Source organism: Podarcis melisellensis (assembly GCF_964234715.1).
Source record: "Podarcis melisellensis genome assembly, chromosome: 2".
Lineage (NCBI taxonomy): Eukaryota > Metazoa > Chordata > Lepidosauria > Squamata > Lacertidae > Podarcis > Podarcis melisellensis.
In genome coordinates this window covers 107,806,941-107,828,010 of record NC_138529.1, presented here as the reverse complement: position 1 = coordinate 107,828,010, position 21,070 = coordinate 107,806,941, and the positions used below count along the sequence as shown (strand labels likewise).

At 44.8% G+C, this 21,070-nt stretch overlaps 1 protein-coding gene and 1 long non-coding RNA gene across 2 annotated transcripts in view; both read right to left on the bottom strand.

Moving 5' to 3' along the window:
- The window catches only part of LOC309365131 (C-type lectin domain family 2 member B-like), a 123,762-nt gene that overhangs the window by 75,302 nt on the left and 27,390 nt on the right, over positions 1-21,070 (bottom strand). The window lies entirely within an intron of this gene.
- On the bottom strand, positions 15,362-17,079 carry LOC309365302. The gene is made up of 3 exons (XR_014165986.1): positions 17,039-17,079; positions 16,827-16,930; positions 15,362-15,586 (listed from the first exon to the last, which is right to left on the bottom strand). It is a non-coding gene; the product is annotated as an uncharacterized lncRNA (long non-coding RNA).

The window sequence follows — 21,070 nt, the reverse complement described above, 5'->3', positions numbered from 1 at the left end:
GGTTTAATTTTATAACGTGGAAGGTAGGAGTGGAAGACGTGAGAAGGTCCTAAGGAGATAAGAAAATATGTCATGTTATGTAATAACTTTGTTTTTTTTTATATTGTAACTTAAAAATTCTCAATAAATATTATAATAAAAAAAAGGATTTTTGCCTGCAAGCTTGTGGAAGCAACTTGTAGTTTGGGGTTAACCGGTAGCTGACTCCCTTGAGCTGTGGCTTCAGGTAACCCTGGGACAAGGGAGTGGCCCTACCAGTTCTATTTTGTCCTGTTTCTGACAAAGTAAATAGGCACGCCAGCCTTGCACCAGAAACCTGCTCTGGCCGGCGAGCAAATACAGGTGAGGGAGGGGCAAGTGGCTGGGTGCCCGTTTACTACAGGAGTGGTTTTACCACTGCCTCCTTCAAACAGGCAAGGACCACCCCCTCTTGTAAAGAGGCACTGATCACCTCCCTCAACTGTTCCCTCTCTGCTGGTTTTTATCAGCCAAGATGGGCAAAGGTATGATAAAGGTATTTTATCAGCCAAGATGGGCAAAGGTATGCAGGCATGTCCAACCCGTCCCAGTCAATCTGGGGGTTGGTTCTGGTCAATCAAGAGAGAGAGAGAGAGAAAGGAGAATCACAGAGCAAGGAAGGAAGCGACTCAGAAACAGCAGTCTGGGAGTCCTCAACACCATCTCAGACACCAGCTCTTTCAGCTCAGGCAGGGAGTAAACCAGCAGAACCCCTAATCTGTCCTGATCGCCCAACGCCAGGAACACACACTCTAGATTCCCCCACAACTGGACAGAGAGTCTGGAGATAGGGATAGAATCTTTATAGACCCCGACCCATGAGTCTGGCCTGATGCTGGCCTGAGTACCCAGGTGGGCACAGCTGGGTGAGACCAACTCCACCGTGTTTCAGTGATACATGCCAGATCAGCCTCCTCATCCATAATCAGACGAGGGAGATTTTATTCTGGGCCAATTTGGCATTCAACAGCAGCAGTTGCAGACCTAAGGGCTGGCTGATATGACAACCACAGTTCCCCAGTTTGGAGGAGAGGCTGGCACACGGCACAGTCACTAACTGCCTGTGCTGTGTGCCCCTTACCTGGCTTGCCCCTTCTCCCATGCCATACCTCCCCCTGTCCAGAGCCACTGTGATTGAGCCTCCCCCTGCTCCTCTCTTCCTAGGCACATCCCACAAAATGCTCTTACAACTCGTATAAAAAACAATTTAAAAGAAGCAGTCCTCTCCACTGAGCACCAGTCCTTATGAAGCCTGTCAGGCCCTGCCCTGGGCCAGGTGGAGAGAGGCAGGAGCAGGGCCCTCAGGCTCTCACCCCAAGAATCCTGGCAACTGTAGTTTATTAAGAGTGCAGAGAGTTGTTTAACAATCAATCCTTTTCCCCAGGGAACTCTGGAAAATGTAGCTCTGTGCGCGAAGAGGGTCTCCCAACAACTGATAGGACCCTGAACAAGCTGCAGCTATCATTTATTTTATGGCGGGTAGGGAAGATATACCCTGTGGTCCAAATGTAGTCCTCCAGGTCACTCTGTCTGGTTCTTGGGATGCTCAGAATTCAAAAGCCAGTCTCTGGATCAACAGCTCAATTATTTTTGAATGGTATTTTGTTTGTTTGTTTAAGGGAAGAGCAGAAGAAAAAAGAATGTTTAAAAAAAACTCTTCTGGATCAGAAGAAATGTCTTATCTATTAATACAATGTCTCATTTCCTCACAGGGACCAGGCAATAACCCCCCCCCCCACACACACAGTTGCCTATCAGCAACTAGTATGTGGTAACATATTGGCAGCAGAAAAGGAAAAAAAGGGAAGTGGTAGTCTTTGGGGCTAGTTTGCCTGCTCCATGAGGTAAATGTTTATTCTCAGTTTCTGATTCAGTCTGAGCCTTGCCATCCCTCTCTTGCACAAACACCCTCCCTACACTGCGCTGTCACCCAGCAGCAAGCAGGGAAGGAAGGAGAAACGGGGGACTGAGGAAGTTGAGAGAAAGTTAAAAGACAGGAGCAGGTCCAAAGGTGGCAGCGATGACACCAGCTTTCCAATCACCACCCAGCCCGCAATCTCTCTTTCCTCTGAGGCCATGGTCTCATCCAGGCCATCTGCCTCTCCTGCCTCTTGTCCCACACAAATACAGTGATACCTCTAGTTACGAACTTAATTCATTCCGGAGATCTGTTCTTAACCTGAAATGGTTCTTAACCTGAGGTACCACTTTAGCTAATGGGGCTTCCTGCTGGCATGCAATTTCTGTTCTTATCCTGGAGCAAAGTTCTTTAACTGGAGCAACCACTTCCTGGTTAGCGGAGTTTGTAACCCAAAGCGTCTGTAACCCGAGGTACCACTGTAACTCTCTCTTCCCCATTGAAGCAATCTGGGGTGGTTTCTGCATCATCCCACTTTGCCATCTAAATGTGTATCTAAAATGTGCAGACATTGGCATTTATAAAGTTGCTTATGGTAAAAAGGTAAAGGTAAAGGACCCCTGGACAGTTAAGTTCAGTCAAAGGCGACAATGGGGTTGCGGCGCTCATCTCGCTTTCAGGCTGAGGGAGCCGGCGTTTGTCCACAGACAGCTTTCCAGGTCATGTGGCCAGCAGGACTAAACCGCTTCTGGTCCAACAGGACACTGTGGTGGAAACCAGAGCGCACAGAAATGCCGTTTACGTTCCCATCACAGCAGTACCTATTTATCTACTTGCACTGGTGTGCTTTCGAACTGCTAGGTTGGCATGAGCTGGGACAGAGCAACAGGAGCTTACCCCATCATGCAGATTCGAACTGCCGACCTTCTGATCAACAAGTCCAAGAGGCTCAGTGGTTTAGACCACAGCGCCACTCGTGTCCCTAAAGTCGCTTATATACTGCCATTGAAAGCTGGTGCGCAGCTGAGAGGCTGCAATCTGAATAGGCGATTAGGAGGCTGCAATCTGATCCACACCACAGGTCTCAGCAGGACTTTCTTGCTTCATGAAGCCACATAGAGGCTCACTCAGTAAAAAAGAGAGAAGTGGAACACTCCAAGGAGCCATTAATCAGTTGCCTAAAGTGCATTATGCAGGAAGGCACAGTTTAAAAAATATATTAAACAATCATTAGTAAAGGTAAAGGGACCCCTGACCATTAGGTCCAGTCGTGACCGACTCTGGGGTTGCGGTGCTCATCTCGCTTTATTGGCCAAGGGAGCTTCCGGGTCATGTGGCCAGCATGACTAAGCTGCTTCTGGCGAACCAGAGCAGCGCACGGAAACGCTGTTTACTTTCCCGCCGGAGCGGTACCTATTTATCTACTTGCACTTTGACGTGATATCAAATTGCTAGGTTGGCAGGAGCAGGGACCGAGCAACAGGAGCTCACCCCGTTGCGGGGATTCGAACCGCCGACCTTCTGATCGGCAAGTCCTAGGCTCTGTGGTTTAACCCACAGCGCCACCTGCGTCCCAATCATTAAAATAGTATTAAAATTTTTTGGGGGGGGAATCAATAACAACATTGAGCAGACAGCACCCTTTCACCCTCAATCCCATCCTCTTCGAACCCACACGGAGCCACGTGGAAGGTTGGTGGAAGTTTGGAATGAACTTGGCAGAGGTGAAGGAATGAAAGCAGACACTACTTTTGCAAAGCTGCTGCTCATCGGACTTTTGATGTGACGCCGATGTCACTCTGTATATCTGACACATTATGCCTGCTACGTGAACCGGCCTGGTCATTCCATTGAAACAGTCAATTTAATACTTAAAAGCTTTTGCAGTGCACAATCCAGAGATCTGTCCTCACGGTCGCCAGTCAAATATCCCTGACGAGTTCGCAGTAGAACTCTGCTGCTCATGATTCCCAGCAACCAATGTTCAGAAGATATGCTGCCTCTGATCTTGGAGATACCATATTTGCCCTTTCAATATTTCAGATATATTTTTGACTGTTCTATTTTGAGGAAGAAGCATTCCTGGGTACAGCCTTTTGGCTTGTGCTGATACCAGCACCAGCAACAACACCTTGCATGTTAAGATGGTCAGAGAAATTCAACAGGAAGGGAGGGGAAATGTCTTTCGTCTGAAAAGGAAAGGGCCAGAGGAGGTGTTATTAACAGTAAAACAAATGAAATGAAAAGGATGAGAGAGGAAAAATATTATAGGAGGAAGAAGTAAATGTAAAGAAGTAGGTGGTTTGAAATAAACCTGGCAACATGTGACCTTTAACTTAAACCAATAGGTTTTATGATCACTGAATTAGCACGAGCATTAACAGCAATGAACCTGAGGGAAATAGGCTGCTGGGACAAAATATCCTAAGGAAAAAGTATCACTGGAAGAGAGCATAGATGCAAACTGAAGGGGGATCAATCATTTTAAAAACCTTTTTACTGACAGCTTAACAAATAGATAGAGCAATCAAAACAGTAACAAAAGTAATTTTTTTTAATGACAGGAAGACTGTATTGCCACAAGCTTCCATCTTTCTCTGAATGAAGTGAAACATTTAGTGTGGTCTAGGTTCTAGGAAATTGTATTGGAGAACCTAAGTCTACAAGTATTTCCTGTACCCACTTCCCATAATCAGCCTATTCTCTTCTCGCAGAATCAGTTTAAACAATACCTCATGGGTTTTAAGACACATTACTACTTAGGAGTTTTATTTTGTTACTGTCACAGTGCTGTGATGTAACTCTGTGTTATTCCTGCTGTGTTTTAATTTTTTTAAAAAATATTGTTTTGTTTTATTATGATATATATGTTGCACCCTGCTGTGGACTTCAAAGTGTGTGTGTGTGTGTGTGTGTGTGTGAGAGAGAGAGAGAGAGAGAGAGAGAGAGAGAGAGAGAGAGAGAGAGAGAGGGAGGGAGGGAGAAAATGCTTTAAAAAATACTAAATAAATGTATCTCATCAGTGTTAATATTTTGCTTTGGCAGGAACAACAAAATGTCCCTCCACAGAAACTCTGGAAAAATATAAAGGTGGCAGTAGGTCTCTTGTTCTCCAGTTTACTACAACAATACACATATAAGTAATGTTTTGTGACCTGCAAACAGGTATTGAAAAAGAAATTTGTTTAGGAATGTATGAGAGATCTCATTGTTGGCGAAATGAGACCACTTATTTTGACCGTGGAACTATCACTGTGTGGAGTGCAACAAAGGCAGTGGAAGGCTACTACAAAATAAAAGACAAGATGAATGATGCATGCTTACATCAAATGAATGTAACTCTTTGCGGTAAGTTCTGAAAGCTGCTACTCAGGTAAAACTCTTCCCTAGAATCTTTAAGGTATGTTTCACTATAGAGGCTGGAGTGCACACTTCCCTACAAATGGATATATTTTTTTCTTTACAGCTTGATCCTATCAAATCCTACTCAAGGCATAAACTAGATAGGATTTGAGTGCAACATTACAAGTTTTCTGCGGTGACACAGAAATTTTAGTTGGCAGGTACAACAAAGAAGATATGTGATCCAGAAGAATAGGGAACACAGGCACAACCCAGCATAACAATTTAACTGCACCAAACATGAGAAATGTTTGCAGAATGCCCACAAGGCTGCAGTAGTACAATAGCAAGAGTGTTCAGCATAATCTCATGCCTTCTTTTGTTATTATGAGATGGAGTGAAAAAATGCTCTTTTGGTCCCAGATATTTTCTCAGTTAAGGCCAGCAGATAATGAGAATCAGCTCTGGGTGATGTAGATAGTTTCACAAGAGTTTGTTTATTTATAAAAATATTTATATACCGCGATTCAGGAAAAAAAGCAGTTTACAACAATAGTATATAAAACTTTTTTTTAAAGAGCAATTAGGTAATGATCGTGGAAAGCTGTATTCTTAATTGCCTGCATGGGCCTAACAGAATAGAAAAGATTTCAGTAGGCGTTTCACAAGTTGAAACCAAAGGGAAATGCTGAATCTCTACTGACAAGAGTTGTGGTTGGAAAATTATAGTACTGTACACAGCTATGTCAGGGCAGGGTGCAATATGAGTTCAGATTTTTATATACACCGTTCCTGGATTCTTTTGGTCAAATACCTTCTAATCCTGGAGTAGATTTATCAGAGAGTCCCTGAAAAAGTAAAATGTTGTATCACTGTGCTGCACACAATATGCATGTGCACGTACACGCACACACACCCTTAATGATCAGTGGCCTCACACCAACCAGCAAGGGCCGGTGCCCAGAAATATACTTCATGACAGCTGAATGTTTACATTTGTGGCACCTGCAAATTAGGTCATTGGAACTGGCATAGTGTAACGAAAATGCCAGACTTGAGGGATGGGTGTGAGTTACAAAGCTGTGATAAATATCTTGATTGTAATGTATGCAAGCTGTGCTTGTGAATACTTTCTTTATCCTGAGCAAACCATTTTGTATGACTGGCTTTTCGGACTGATGAAGCGTGTAGCGAAACCTGTTGTATATCCGGAGAACAGGTCTCCTTTTGCCCACTTGTGTTATTCTCACCAGGGTGATGGCTTTGATTTGCCTTCCCGTGATGGATCCATGCATACGGCTTTGTGTTTCCAACTCAAGACCCACTGAAGAACATCTCATCCAGTTCAATCTTTGAAAAACAGCTTTGAAAAACTTCCACATATTCTCCAGTGTGCTACCCTTGCCGTTGTGGCAGCATGGGGTTGCCATTCTGTGATTGGACTTACGCTACTTGTTGAACAGTTCATTTATCCAGTCTGTATAATGTTTACTGCACATGTAATTTGTTAAGATAGAGTTGTACATTTATCCACTCCATGTTTACAGTATCTCCAGACTTTGTCTTACACATGGCACCTTAGTATGTTTGTTGTTTGAAAGGTTACAAGTCCATCTCTATTCTAGCTATTATTCTAGTAAATTTGGTTTTATACTTATAAGCCAGTTTGTGGTGTTGTTGTTTTGTTATATATATATAATCAAAATAAAAACAACAACCCAATAAATGTAAAAACAAGTACGGTGCATTTTGATGCATTGCTAAATTTAGAAACATTTCTGGGGTATCATGTGACTGCTGCTTTAAATAAGCTGTTTTGTAATTTTCATGTTGGTCTTGCCCTCCATGTTTGAGAGAGGTGGGTGCTAGTTCCCACTGGCACTGAGTGCCATATTCAAGGAGGAGCACTCAGGGGCTGCAGCATAAGCAAGTTTCTCTTTGGATGCCATGCTTGTGTTGCTTGCATCACCATCATCATTAATTAATTAATTAATTAATTAAGATTACTAGTCATTTTATCTTGCCTAGAGCAGCTCAAAGTGACTTGCAAACCTCACCCCACAGAGACGGAGGGGGGCTATTGGTTTGTGAGAAGGGGTCTTCTTGTTTTTATTATGCGCTTTGTGTTTTTCTCTTGTAAACCGCCCTGAGGTCAACAGAAGACGGGCAGTATTCAAGTTTAATAATAATAAAAATAAACCAAAGCAGGAGTGGGAATTACATACCGCATTAAATCGACTGGAGGGCCGGATTAGGCCCCCGAAACGGACTTTGGACATGTCTGATCTAACACCTAAAGCAGGCTTCCCTTTCACAGTTTGCCCAACAAGGCACACCACACAGCACTCAAGGAACAATTCCTTCTCTAGAGGCAGAGCAAAGTCTCCGTCTACTGGAGAGACTGTGAAGGTCATTCCAGCCCCACAACTGGTCAGGCCAGTTTTTCAACTTTCTCTTCACTCCGCCTCCTAGCAGTGTCAAGTTCAGTCCTGGGCTGCCCGCACAGCAGGGTGAGGTGGAAAACAAGGAGAACTTCTGAACAGGCAGCGCAACTTCAGTCTGCAGATGTCTGGCATTTTCCATTATCAATTTGCAACAAAACAAAACGAAAACCTCAGATTAAGAGAGTTTCCCCGTCCTAGTGGCATAAAAGACGACCGTGGGAAACAGTTCCGGGGGTGGCAGAATTTTTTTGGGGGTGGGAGAAATAAATAAATACAAACACGAAGGTATATAACACGAAGAGAGACTCGGAGCAGCTTCGTGCGGACCCTGGCAGCTTTGTAGTCATGCTCAGGGAACGGGAGGTATGGGAAGAAATCCGAAGGAAAGGAAAGAAAGGGAACCAAATTCTTTCTCGGCTGAGTCAGCCATCAAGATAGCAGGAGGCCAGCAGATCCTGGCACTCCCGCAGCTGTCCTTGCTTCTCTCCGCTTGAGAGGCACCTTTACGCAGCGTTAAACGATTTAATAACAACTCGCACATTCTCATGGCTCAGGGACACGATTCCGTGCGCCCTTTGGCTTCGCTTTGGAAGACACGGAGACCCAGGACTCGAGCAGGTCGCCCCTCGCCCCCACGGCTGCAGAAGACGAATCGGCAGAAGCAGGGGGGGGGGAGACGCTTCCCCCCGCCTGTCCTGTTTCTCCTGCCCCACCCCCTTTCAAAAAACCAATTATTGTACCTTAACGGTACCACCCCCCACCCCCCAAATGGGGAAAATGCGAAAAAATACTGCACATACCCTCATTGCAAGCGCTCCACCTAAACTCAGAAGGACGTCGACTTCCTAATAGGGCTGTCAAACTAAAAGCGGAACAGACAGTTTCAACGTCCAAGCACTACGTGGCGCTTGTTGTTTTGCTTTGCTTTTTGGCAGCCTTCCTGTTTTCACGATAGGATTTGCGCAGCGCCAGTTTACGAAAGTGTGCCATTGCATATGTGCCGAGTGCCGTATCGCCCACCCCACCCCCACTCCAAATAAGTGAATGGGTGAATACTGCATTTCTGGGCGCAGGGTTGGGGGAGAGGATTTGCTCCATCATTATTGTATATTATTTTCATGAATCATCTTTATACAGTATAAGTGATTGGATGACTCCTCACCACCACCTCGCTTCAAAAAAAACGTGACCGAGAGAATGTCATTTGTTAGCCTCCATATAGCTCAGTGTGGGGCTGATAACACCAAGGTTGCAGGTTTCATCTTCCTGCATTGCAGGGGGTTGGACTAGATGACCCCAGGGTTCCTCCCAACTCTACAATTCTATAATAATAAAATTTGCACGCCCCCCCCCCCGTTTTCCTTTACACCCAGGTGCTTAGAGGCTCACCAAGCCGGCAAATGATTTCAGACATCTAAGGAAGTGGATTGTTGCCAGTGAACCTGACCATACACACATCTCTCAGATTCTGCTTCGGTTTCACGCTGGGAGTGATTTGCAACAGCACATCGCTGACACCTAGTGGCGGATGGTGCAAAATCGGCGCCAAAGACGCGAGAACAGATGTTAAAACAGCTGGACGCAGGCGCCTACCAAGAGGTGAACATGACTCCTCCCAGCGCTGCCCCCCCCCCCGCTGTTTAAGTTATGGTCCCTCATGGCCCGTCACCACACCATGGAGGTGCCCCATAGTCAATCTGGCAGCAAGAGATGGGAGTCAGACAGCCCCCCAAGGACAGCAGAGGAACCTGCTGGCATTGTAGTCAGAAACTCCCAGCTCAGGGTGCTGACCCTTCAGTTTTCTGCTGCTTCTGGGGGTGCTTTCAGTGCTGTTAGAACGTTTATACTTTCTTTGGTTCATAAAATGTATAAACCACACGATTGCAAAAAACACACACACCCCAAAACCACCACCCTCAAAGCATTTACAAAAAAAGAGTTCCTTTTGGCAAGCCCACCCGTATTTTAATACGTGATTTCACTTTATAATGTATACAGTGGTACCTCGGGTTACATACGCTTCAGGTTACAGACTCCACTAACCCAGAAATAGTACCCCGGGTACTACCAGCTACCCAGCTGGTAGAACGTGTGCAGGCAGCTTTCCTTTTTAAGATTTTTGCTGTCCCACGTTGTGTACCCAGTGCAGCCTTGTGTCTAAGAGGGAGGTCAACACAAGGTAGAGACCATTGCCTGGGCGAGATATCTTCTATGTTGGTGAAACATCTACCTCACATTAGACAAAGATCCTCTCCTTAGCGAAGTCTTGTCAGACCCCTTTCTTTCACCAGGGCTACAGCAGTTTAACATAAAGGCACAGCAACTTGGACTGTCAATGGAACATTTGTGATCGATGCCCCCACCATCTGCCAAGGTCATAATAAAAATTAGGTTGTGGGACATTGAACGCCAGGAACTAACAACAGCATCAGAGAAAATATGTTCCCCTCTTTACTTTCAAGGGCACATGAAATAAATTATAATTACCTTGAATTTCTGCTTATCCCCCAAGAAAGAAGGGCATTTTCACTGGCCAGGTTTAATGCAAACCCATCAAACCTCCTTTGGGGTAGGTTCCTGGGAATTGTGGAAGGAGAAAGAAAATGCCCCTGTGAAGACCACCTGCTGGAAACTCTTACTCATATGGTTCTTAAATGTAAACTATATGCTGATCTCCACCAGCAATTTCTAGATCAACTCTGCATCCCCAAATGAAAACCAGAGTTGGAGGTCATACCTTTTCTATTACGTACTGGGAAATGATCAGGAGCTCACCAAGTTAGTAGCCAAGTATCTTTATTTGGGTTTTTGTCGCAGAGACACATTGCAGATGTCTGATCTCCCTGGAGACCTAGAGATGTTAGACTTTTTTGCCTCTTTTCATTTGACAAATGTTCTGTGACATTGGGGAGGTGGTAATTCTGTATTGATTTACTATGGATGTTTGTATGTGATGCCAATAAAAGGTTTGATGATGATATCTATCTATCTATCTACAGTGGTACCTCGGGTTACGTACACTTCAGGTTACATGCGCTTCAGGTTACAGACTCCGTTAACCCAGAAATATTGCTTCAGGTTAAGAACTTTGGTTCAGGATGAGAACAGAAATTGTGCTCCGGAGCGCGGCAGCAGCAGGAGGCCCCATTAGCTAAAGTGGTGCTTCAGGTTAAGAATAGTTTCAGGTTAAGTACGGACCTCCGGAACAAATTAAGTACTTAACCCGAGGTACCACTGTATCTATCTGCATAACATCATTCAATAAATAAACAAGAGTTTGACATGTTGGGAAAGAAAATTCACAAGCACCCTAAATACTGTCACACAGCGGTAAATTAATCAAGCAGAGTCTTCTTCATAAACAGAATAAAAGTTTACTGAAGAAAATAAAGTTGTTCATAAACAACATAGTCAAAGAGCATACACAGAGTGCTCATAACTGCTTTCTGATTCTTCATAGAGGCACACATCTTAGTTACTGAGTAACTGTAGTCCTGGAGCCGTTCTGTCTGCACACACATACAGTACTGAGCAGAGAGAGACTACGCTACAGACACAGTCCATACAGCTCTCTGAGGCCCAGAGACAAAATGGCTACTTTATATAGGGAGGGAGTTAAGAACTTTGCTTCAGGATGAGAACAGAAATCGCGGCATGGCAATAGCGGGAGGCCCCATTAGCTAAAGTGGTGCTTTAGGTTAAGAACGGACCTCCAGAATGAATTAAGTACTTAACCCGAGGTACCACTGTACTTCGGGATTTCTTAAATCATATTATAAAAATACCATTATATGAAGTATGGATGAGATCTAAAGACTTGTTTGAAAGGAAAACACCGTGGTGGTTGTCACCCCAGGAAGCCTTTTTAGTTAAAAAATTAAATATGAAAGGAGCTTGGATTACCTATAGAGATTTGTTGAAAGAAGACAATAATATAATCAAAATCAGACCTTATGAAGAACTAAAACCTATATTGTCAGGATGGATGGAATATCACCAAATTAATGATATATTCCTTAAAGATTAAAAAAAATGGATTTAATCATGATAGATCAATACTGGAGACTGGGGTATTACAAAGTTGTACAAAGATGTTGTCTAAAGTATATGAATTTTTGTTGGAATGGCATACAAAAGATGAAGAAATTAAGGAGGTCATGACTAAGTGGGCAATGGACCTAGGATATAATATCAAGTATGAGAAATGGACAAGACTATGGAATTTAGGAATAAAATTTAACACATCCATGACCTTAAAAGAGAATTTGTTAAAAATGATGTGTAGGTGGCACTTAACACCCACCAAACTAGCAAAGATGTACAAAATGAAAAATAACTGTTGGAAATGCATTGTAAAACAGGGAAATTTTCTCCACATGTGGTGGTTGTGTGACAAGGTGAAGACTTTTTGGGATAGTGTGTACAGTATAATGAGTTAAAAAAAGATATTTAGGTTCACCTTCTATAAAAAACTGGAGGCATTTTTGCTAGGAATAGTTGGAGAGGACATTAAAAAGGAAGATCAGAAACTCTTCCTGTACTGTATGCCACAGCAGCAGGAAGACTACTCCTCGCACAGAGATGGAAACAACAGAATATTACAACAATTTAAGAACGGCAACAGAAAGTACATATGCTTCAGGTTACAGACTTCGCTAACCCAGAAATAGTACCTCGGGTTAAGAACTTTGCTTCAGGATGAGAACAGAAATCATGCTCCGACAGCGCAGCGGCAGCGGGAGGCCCCATTAGCTAAAGTGGTACTTCAGGTTAAGAACAGTTTCAGGTTAAGAACGGACCTCCGGAACCAATTAAGTACTTAACCCGAGGTACCACTGTATTGGAGTATGCGGAAATAACAAGGCTAACTGGAAGAATCCGACAGCAGGATGATGAGAACTTCCAAAAAGAATGGTCCAAATTTATGGTATACTTAGAGAAAACTGTACATAAATAAAGACACTCACGGGGCTGAAATAAAACTCATAACGTTTATTGTAAACAGTTGGTTAGACCACAAGATGTAATACTGTAATATAATAAGGAATGTATGTCTAAAGTATAACACAAAAATTTATTAAGGAATTATAGACATTTATAGAATGTATATATTAAGTAGTGGGTTGACAAAGCAGATGGCACAGAGATTTCTCTAAGTGGCTCTTTATAAATAAGCTGGAACTGAACTGAACAGCAAACAGCTCAGCCGGCCTACTTTTATAGGCAGCCGGCTGCCAACATTGTAACAACAACACCCCAGGGTTTCCCGTCTAAATTAACTGAAGTGGACCTGAGTGAAAACTATATACACAATACCCCCTGGTGGCCAGGGTGAGAACTTCAATACATAACAGTATATACAGTAATCACGCTTAAGCAAGAGCACTGTAGAGAAGCCAGAAGAGGGGTGGTGGAAAGTTAATTCGGATAAGATATAGATTTAAAGGAGAATAATATTGTTAAGCTGTATTGTGTTTAAGATATTTGGAAAAAATTAATAAAAACTAGGGGGACGGGGGACAAACAGCCAAGTGTACTTAGAGAATCATCAGCTACCAAGTGGAAGCACATGAACCAAACATGATAGAGATAATGTGCTGTATTTAACCAAGTTCCATTCCGAGTGATCCCAATGGAATCAATGAGCCCAAATTTGCCATGTCCAACAAGTTCAATGAATAGGATTAGCATTGGGTACCACCCAAATCCTTGAACACCCTAGCCTTATAAGATCCCACTGCATGGACACAGCAACCAGCTGTTATTTGGGAAACATTTGAACCCAGCAACTGAAGTATTTCCGCCTCCATATTCTTCTGAATATTATTAACCACTGATTTATTAATTTTTTTACAAAAATATATTTCAGGATATCCGTTATACAAACATATGAAAATAGATGTTGAGACAAGTAAAGGTAAAGGGACCCCTGACCATTAGGTCCAGTTGCGGAAGACTCTGGGGTTGCGGCGCTCATCTCGCTTTATTGGCCGAGGGAGCCGGCGTGCAGCTTCTGGGTCATGGGGCCAGCACGACTAAGCCGCTTCTGGCGAACCAGAGCAGCACACGGGAACACCATTTACCTTCCCACCGGAGCGGTATCTATTTATCTACTTGCACTTTGACGTGCTTTCAAATTGCTAGGTTGGCAGGAGCAGGGACCGAGCAGCGGGAGCTCACCCTGTTGCAGGGATTCGAACCGCTGACCTTCTGATCGGCAAGTCCTAGGCTCTGTGGTTTAACCCACAGCGCCACCCGCGTCCCGCATTCAGTAGCTTAGGGCCTCATCAAGCCTAAATCCGGCCCTGCTACTAGCAAATGAACACCAGCTCAGCCTTGCTTCTCCTCGTCATGCTTTTGTTAAAAATGCTTTCATTCAAAGCATGCACACGAAAGCTTATACCAAGAACAAACTTAGCTGGTCTCCAAGGTGCTACTGGACAATTTTACTTTTTATAAATATATTTCGACTGCATCACGGCTACCTACCTGATTCTAAAACTGTACATCCAGTTTTTTCCCCCTTTAAATTTTTGGGGGGCTCCCAAGAGAGTGGGACACTAAGCTGTAGCTTGTTTAGCTTATACGTAAATCTGGCACTGGATATGATGAACCCAGGTGAGGAGGAAGGTCTCCTTCCCTTTCTAGCATCCTGCATCCCCCCTCCATTCTGAAAGCAAGCGGCTGAATCGCACAGGCCAAACTTATAAAAAGGACGATGATGGAATAGAAGTCATAGAAATGGACTGGTTAAAAGGAACAGCTTTTCAGCTTTAACTGGCTAGAAAGCAGGTTAACTTTAAAATTGGGAAACCTGGCTCTCCCAGAGGTTTCCCTGGCACTGCCCACTCTCTAGACTCTCCGTATGGCAAAATGGCATTTTACTGCCGCTGTCTTGGGTTTCTTGTTTTGCAGATGGAGATTTGGCCTTTTAAGAACTACACCTCCCTGAATTCCACAGCTTATCCTGGCCATTTCTGTGCATTTCCCCAAGTCAGCAGCACAGCCAGGTGGTGGCAGGAGAGAGAAGAGGCACAAACAAGCAGAGACATGGATCCCAGGAAAGAGGGCAGCCACTGTGATGGCTAAATCTCCAGACCCCAAAAGAGATATGCAAGGAAATAACCTATACTTAATTTGCAAGTTTATAACCCTACCGGAGGTGTATGCTAGTGGCATTCTGTGGTAAAAACTGCTTCAGAATTCTGGATATTGCTAGAGTATTGGGAAGCTTCCTGAAAGAACAACCTCCCCTTTTCATATTAAAATACAGTGGTACCTCGGTTTACGAACTTAATCCGTTCTGGAAGTTCGTTCTTAAACTGAAACTGTTCTTAAACCGAGGGGCGCTTTCCCTAACGAGGCCTCCCGCCGCTGGTGCCTTTCCACCGTTCGGATTCTGTTCTTAGGCCAAGGTAAAGTTCGCAAACCGGGACACTACTTCTGGTTTTGCGGAGTTCGTAAACCGAATCATCCGTAAACTGTTCTTAAACCGAGGTACCATTGTACATACACCAGTGTATTTTGTTACTTCCTAGTTATTCTGGTATCCTTATGATACCATGACTTTTATAAAATACATGGAATGGGTAAGAAGAATCTAACTTAAGTATTGATAAGCTGTTGCACTGAAAACTCTGTGACAGATAAGGACAGTTTTCAGAAACCCTACCTATGATTAACACTGAATACAACTCAAGTTTTTCAAAAGGAAGGCACTTATTCTTTAGGACAGTGTTAAGAAATTGGTAGCTGTTGTACAGAGTGCAGTCGATGAAGCTTTCTTGCTGGGAAGACTCTGAGCTCTCTTCAAGCTGGGAGATGAGGTGTTCTGCATATCCACTCTCTTTCGGATGTACACCATGAAGAACTGGCGTTTCTGTCATTTAAGTAAGCGCACAGGCCATCTGCTCCAATTTTAAACCTGCAACATTATCATTATTATTATTATTATTCATTAAATTTATATACTGCCCTTCATCCAAATAACACAGCGCAGTTCACAGCATAAAAATGCAAAATAAGCATTCAAAATAGCTAATGAAACGGAAACAAACACAAACCCCCCATTATTAATGTTAATCTCCCAAAGGCTTGTTGAAGAGAACTGTTTTCATCTGGTGCCTAGAGATATGTAATGATGGTGCCAGCGAGCCTCCCTGGGGAGAGCATTCCACAAATGTGGACACAGTAGAGATGGAGTCCATGTTTATTATTCCTTATTTAGAAAACATCTTAATCACTTCGTATTCCAAAGAGCAACCAAGCGAGGTATAAATATGCAATTTATTAAGGACCGGTTAGAAATGTGTTAAAACAACATTATACTGCTCCAAAATTACCGTATTTTTCACTCTATAACACACACTCGACCATAACACGCACGTAGTTTTTAGAGGAGGAAAATCTGTAGGCATGCCACCCGTAGGCATTTCCTCCATAACACGCACAGACATTTCCCCTTACTTTTTAGAAGGAAAAAAGTGAGTGTTATGGTGCAAAAAATACGGTAACAGTGACCAAGTCAGGATTACCCTCCTGGGAAGAAACGGTGGGATAAAAATGTCTTAAATCAGTACCAAAGCTCCAAAACAGTCAATGCCTATCAGATATCCATGGAAAGGGAGTTCCACAACATTGCTGCACTAAACGTCCTGTTGCGAGGCCTAACGGAGCAGCATAGACACCCCTACATTGAAAGGCCTGCCATTCATACCAGTCAGAGCAGACTGGGCAGGTGATTACGACAAATGCCTCTTTGCTACACCAGCTTCTGAATCGGTGCAGGAAATAGGCACAGATCTGGCCTGCCTCCATCGTGTGACAGCAGCAGAACTGGTTCAGAATCCAATGGATCTTGTGCCCTCAGCTGCCTATTGCTGGCGCAGGCTTCTGCCCACCTGCCATAGAGTTGGGCACATTGGGGCATCCCTTGCCAGCATAGGCCAGGGATCCAGGCAGAGATGGGAGAAGAAGCATCTCTGCCTCACCCAAGCCCCTTGCAGCACAGTGGATCATGCGACAGAGGTTTCGTTTCCAATTCCTTTAAAAGAGACACAAACTTTTCTCTCTGTGTGTGTTTAATGGAGCAATATTTAACAGAAATCTCTAATCACACAACCGCCTCAAGATCATCTGAAGCTTGAATCAAATCGATACCTTACCATGAGTTGAAATCTGAACCATTTGTCCATTTCCAGGGCTGTCCTTCCTCCCTCCTTAGCCCAATCCAATAATCAGTTGCTTCCTTCTTGTTCAGTAGAAATTTCTGCAAGTTTTTTTTTGGGGGGGGGGGAGAGAAAGTAACTCAGTATTTGACAGACCTTTTTCAGAGGACATTATTCTCAAAAAGAAGAACCTCAGAAATTCTACCCACTTGGCAGGATTTTCTTCAAATACACTAACATGTTTAAACATCTTTGACTTCCGAGGTACAACTGTAATATGAAAACTATCTGCAAAAACTAACAGTCTTTTTTTATTTTATTCTTAGTCTTCAAGGCTAATTTATTCATTAGGTTTTTTTGTAGCCGCCATTCCCTGCTCTCTGCTTCATATCCTGAAATGATGCTGGGCCCAGGGCCTTGTGGGGGATGCAAAATGGCTGCCAGAATGCTCCTACAGTTGCTTCTGTTGCCGTGGCAACAAAAACAAAAACCTTTAGGCGACAGTGGGAGGAGGAGAAAGAAGCTGTGGCCCTGCAACCGCTAATGGCGAGCCCCATGTCCAAGGAAACTGTTGGGAGAACTTATCTTCCCTTCAGAGAAATCTGGCAAGATGGCTGCCAAAATAACTGTGGCCAGAGGGGCATTTATGCAGAGAGGCTGGAACACTGAGCACCATCTGGTGGAAAGGCAGGACATGAATTAGAAACAACCAAGCAAAATATGCTATGGGCTCATATAGCACTTGCCATTACACGATGGACTGTGTTTTACAGCCAAAGGTATTTCTAAACTCTCATCCACGGGAGCCTCACAGAAAATATATTACAGTACAGTAGTCCAGTCTTAAGCTACAAAAACAGGATGGTTCACTTAAAATGTTTTTATACCACTTTTTATACCACTTTTTAGTCACAAAAGAGAAATATCTAAATGATTCACACAATATCTAGCAAAAAGCAGTGATAAACAAAGTAACGAAGAACCAGCACTCTACGGGTGCCTGACTGAATGCCACAAGGACTGAATGCCATACAGTAGGCACCAACACAGAGAAGGCCCTGCTCTGCACCTCCACCAGATGGAGCTCTGTAGGTCATGGTACAGTCAGGAGGGTCTCATCCACAACCCAGCTGAGGTGTAGATCTAGGAGGTGCACCAAACTGAGCTGACGAAACATCCCTGGACGATACAGCAAACTAAAGTTTCAGGCATGGCAGTGAATCCACAAGGAGTCCAATGTCATAATTCTGAATGACCGGGAGATGATGTGCACCCAAAGAATATTTCAGGCCCCTCCACTCCAGTGCCGGGGTTGAAGTGGCCGGAAAGATCCCTCTACCTGCCCCTGAGAGAGAATCTCTAAAGCAGTGTTTCCCAACCTTTTTTGGGCAAAGGCACACTTGTTTGATGAAAAAAATCTCGAAGCACACCACCATTACAGCCCCGTGACGTCAGCACGCAGCGTCACGCCGGGAGGGACGCACGAAAGTGTAACTTTCAATTTTTTCCCCCTCCCCCTTGCCGGGGAACCTCCAAGCTTTGGGGGTGGGGGGGGGAGGAGGCAGCAAAGCGAGGGACTGAGGGACTCCTCCAACGACAAGGGTTGGGGAAGAAGAGAAAGGGCTATTCCGCTCCAGTCACGGGAGGGGAATATGTACTGGCCCAACTGGTGTGCGGTCTTCGGAAAGCGGGGTGCGGGAAGGAAGCCTAGGCTCGGGGTCCACCGACCTCGGCGGAGAAAGGCAACAACCGGAGCCGATTACGAGCCGGCGCGTGCGTGCAGTGGTTGGCCTCAAGCTCGGGAAGCTGCGCGCGGCGATGTTGACGTGGGGCGCGCGAGAGCTTGGGGGCGGGGCGGGAGAGAGAGAGAAAGAGTTGGCAGCACCAGGCGCTGTTACTTATTGCGCTGCGGACGCTGCCAGCAACTGCGGTGGTTGTGCGGCGGCCGCCGCCGCAGAACGTCCTCGTCAGTCAGCTGAGCTGCCTGGCGGCGCAGGGAGCCGAGGGGCGGGGCTTCCTTTCTGAAGGAGCTGAGGGTGGGGTCCTCTGGCGCCTTCGGTGAAACGGCGCCGGCCCAGAGCCTTCTAGGAGGCTGCCTTTGTGCGCGACGTAAAGCCCTCTTTCCCTCCCTCCAGCCCCGTGTCACATGTGGAAAAGGGGGCTGGATCCAGTGACGCAACTCGGAAAACTGTTAGGGAAGCCAGAGCAGGAAAGTGAGTGGGAGGCGGCGGCGCCGCTTTAACCCACGTTTCCTTTTTGAAAGAGAAACCAGCGTTTCCCAACCTTTTTTGGACTCGCTCGCGGCACACCAGGCAACATCTCGCGGCACACTAGTGTGCCGCGGAACACCGGTTGGGAAACACTGCTCTAAAGAGCAAGCAGACGGGTGTTATCTACTGATCTTAGCTAAGCCCTAGAGCACTAACTTCAAAGATTGAAGTAAGGCCAATGGAATACTATCTCTGACACTGCAGGGAGAACCTAGCCACTCTCCTCCACGAATTAATTTCTCTAATTTAATCCTCTTTCAATGCCATCCAAGTTAATGATGGCCGTCAATTCCTCCTGATGGAAAAGAGTCACTGTCAGTGTTAAGATCAGAGGTGAAATGGGCTTATCTGTGGTATCCATAAAATGTAATGGGATGACTGGCAACTGGAACAGAAGAACTGAGCTTGATTGGGAGCTGTGGTGGACCTGAGACTCCCTGCTGCTGATTTAACTGGTCAATCACAATACAGCCTTGGCCTAAATGCTACTTGCTTATAATGAAGTCCACAGGGCAGACTGGAAAGGCTTATAATGAAGTCCACAGGGCAGACTGGAAAGGCTCTCACCATTTCACTTGGAGTATCAATTGCCGTCAGGGAGCCACCATAAGAAGAACAGTTGCTCTGACTGGAGGTCCAGTTTGCCTCAGCAGTTGAAAAATAGTAGCACCAGGCTTCATGCATGACCCAGCCCTGAGGGCAGGGGGTGACACAGATAGGGTACGGATGTGATGGTGTGGGTTTTGACAGAACCCAGCCCTGAGGGCAGGGGTTGTGATCTGAAGGGTACTGATCCGTTGATGAGCGTGTCGACAAGATACCTGAAAGAAAGAAAGTAATTTAAGAGCAGCTAACCTAACTGCACAGCTACTGCTCTGGAAATAGAGGGGGCTATAACCCAAACTCCACTTAGCTTGGCAGTTAGCCCCACTGAATTCAATAGGGCTTACTTCTGAGTAGACAAGGTGAAGATTGTTGCTCTACTTAGGCTGCAATCCCACAACCATTGACCTGGGAGTTCAAGCCCAGCGGGACTTGCTTCTGAGCAGATAACATACCAATTTGTAATTCCATAGATTAAATTTGCAAAACTTTGCATAGGAATAAGAACAATAGCTCTGAAGAAAGTGACTGAAAACAAAGGCCTATTACTTTAACATTAAGTGGGAAAACAGCTGCGTCTGCTAGCACTGCGGCATAGTCCATTTATTCATCCCTGTGTGCTTTTCCTGACTGGTGCCATTCCTAACACAGTTCAACTCCTTACGGCAGAGATAGGGTCAAATACAGCCCTCCAATCCTCAAATATTTGGTCCTTGGGACCCAGGCCACCCCCCTCACCTGCCCTGCTGCAGGCCTAGGTTTGACCCAGCTATGATGCGTTCTTGAATTATGACTTTTGACATGTGAGTGCAGAAGTCTCTGGGCGGAATTTAAACTAGCATAAAGGAAATTGTTCAATTGGGCAAGCAAAAACGTGTGTGTTTTCAAGCTATTTCTCCCTTTCACCTCCCCACAGTCTGTTCTGAGGGTTCTCCTGACACACAGCCCAAGCTGTTTAGGGAGGCCAGGCAGGGAGAAAGCTTGTTCCACTAGAGGGACTTATGCTGGCTCCAGCTAATGCAACTACAGTGATACCTCGAGTTACAAACGCTTTAGGTTACAGACTCCGCTAACCTGGAAGAGTTACCTTGGGTTGAGAATTTGCCCCAGGATGAGAATGGAAATCATATGCTGGCAGCGCAACGGCAGCAAGAGGCCCCATTAGCGAAAACACCCCTCTAGTTAAGAACAGTTTCAGGTTAAAAACGGACCTCCGGAACGAATTAAGTTCATAACTAGAGGTACCACTGAATTAATTAAACCCAGCCTCTTGTCTTTTGCTTGACTAGAATATAGCTTTGTACTTTTCCACACAAGTAGGAAAAGGAGCCCTTTTTTGCTTTAGAAAATAGAGCAGAAGAGAAAGTT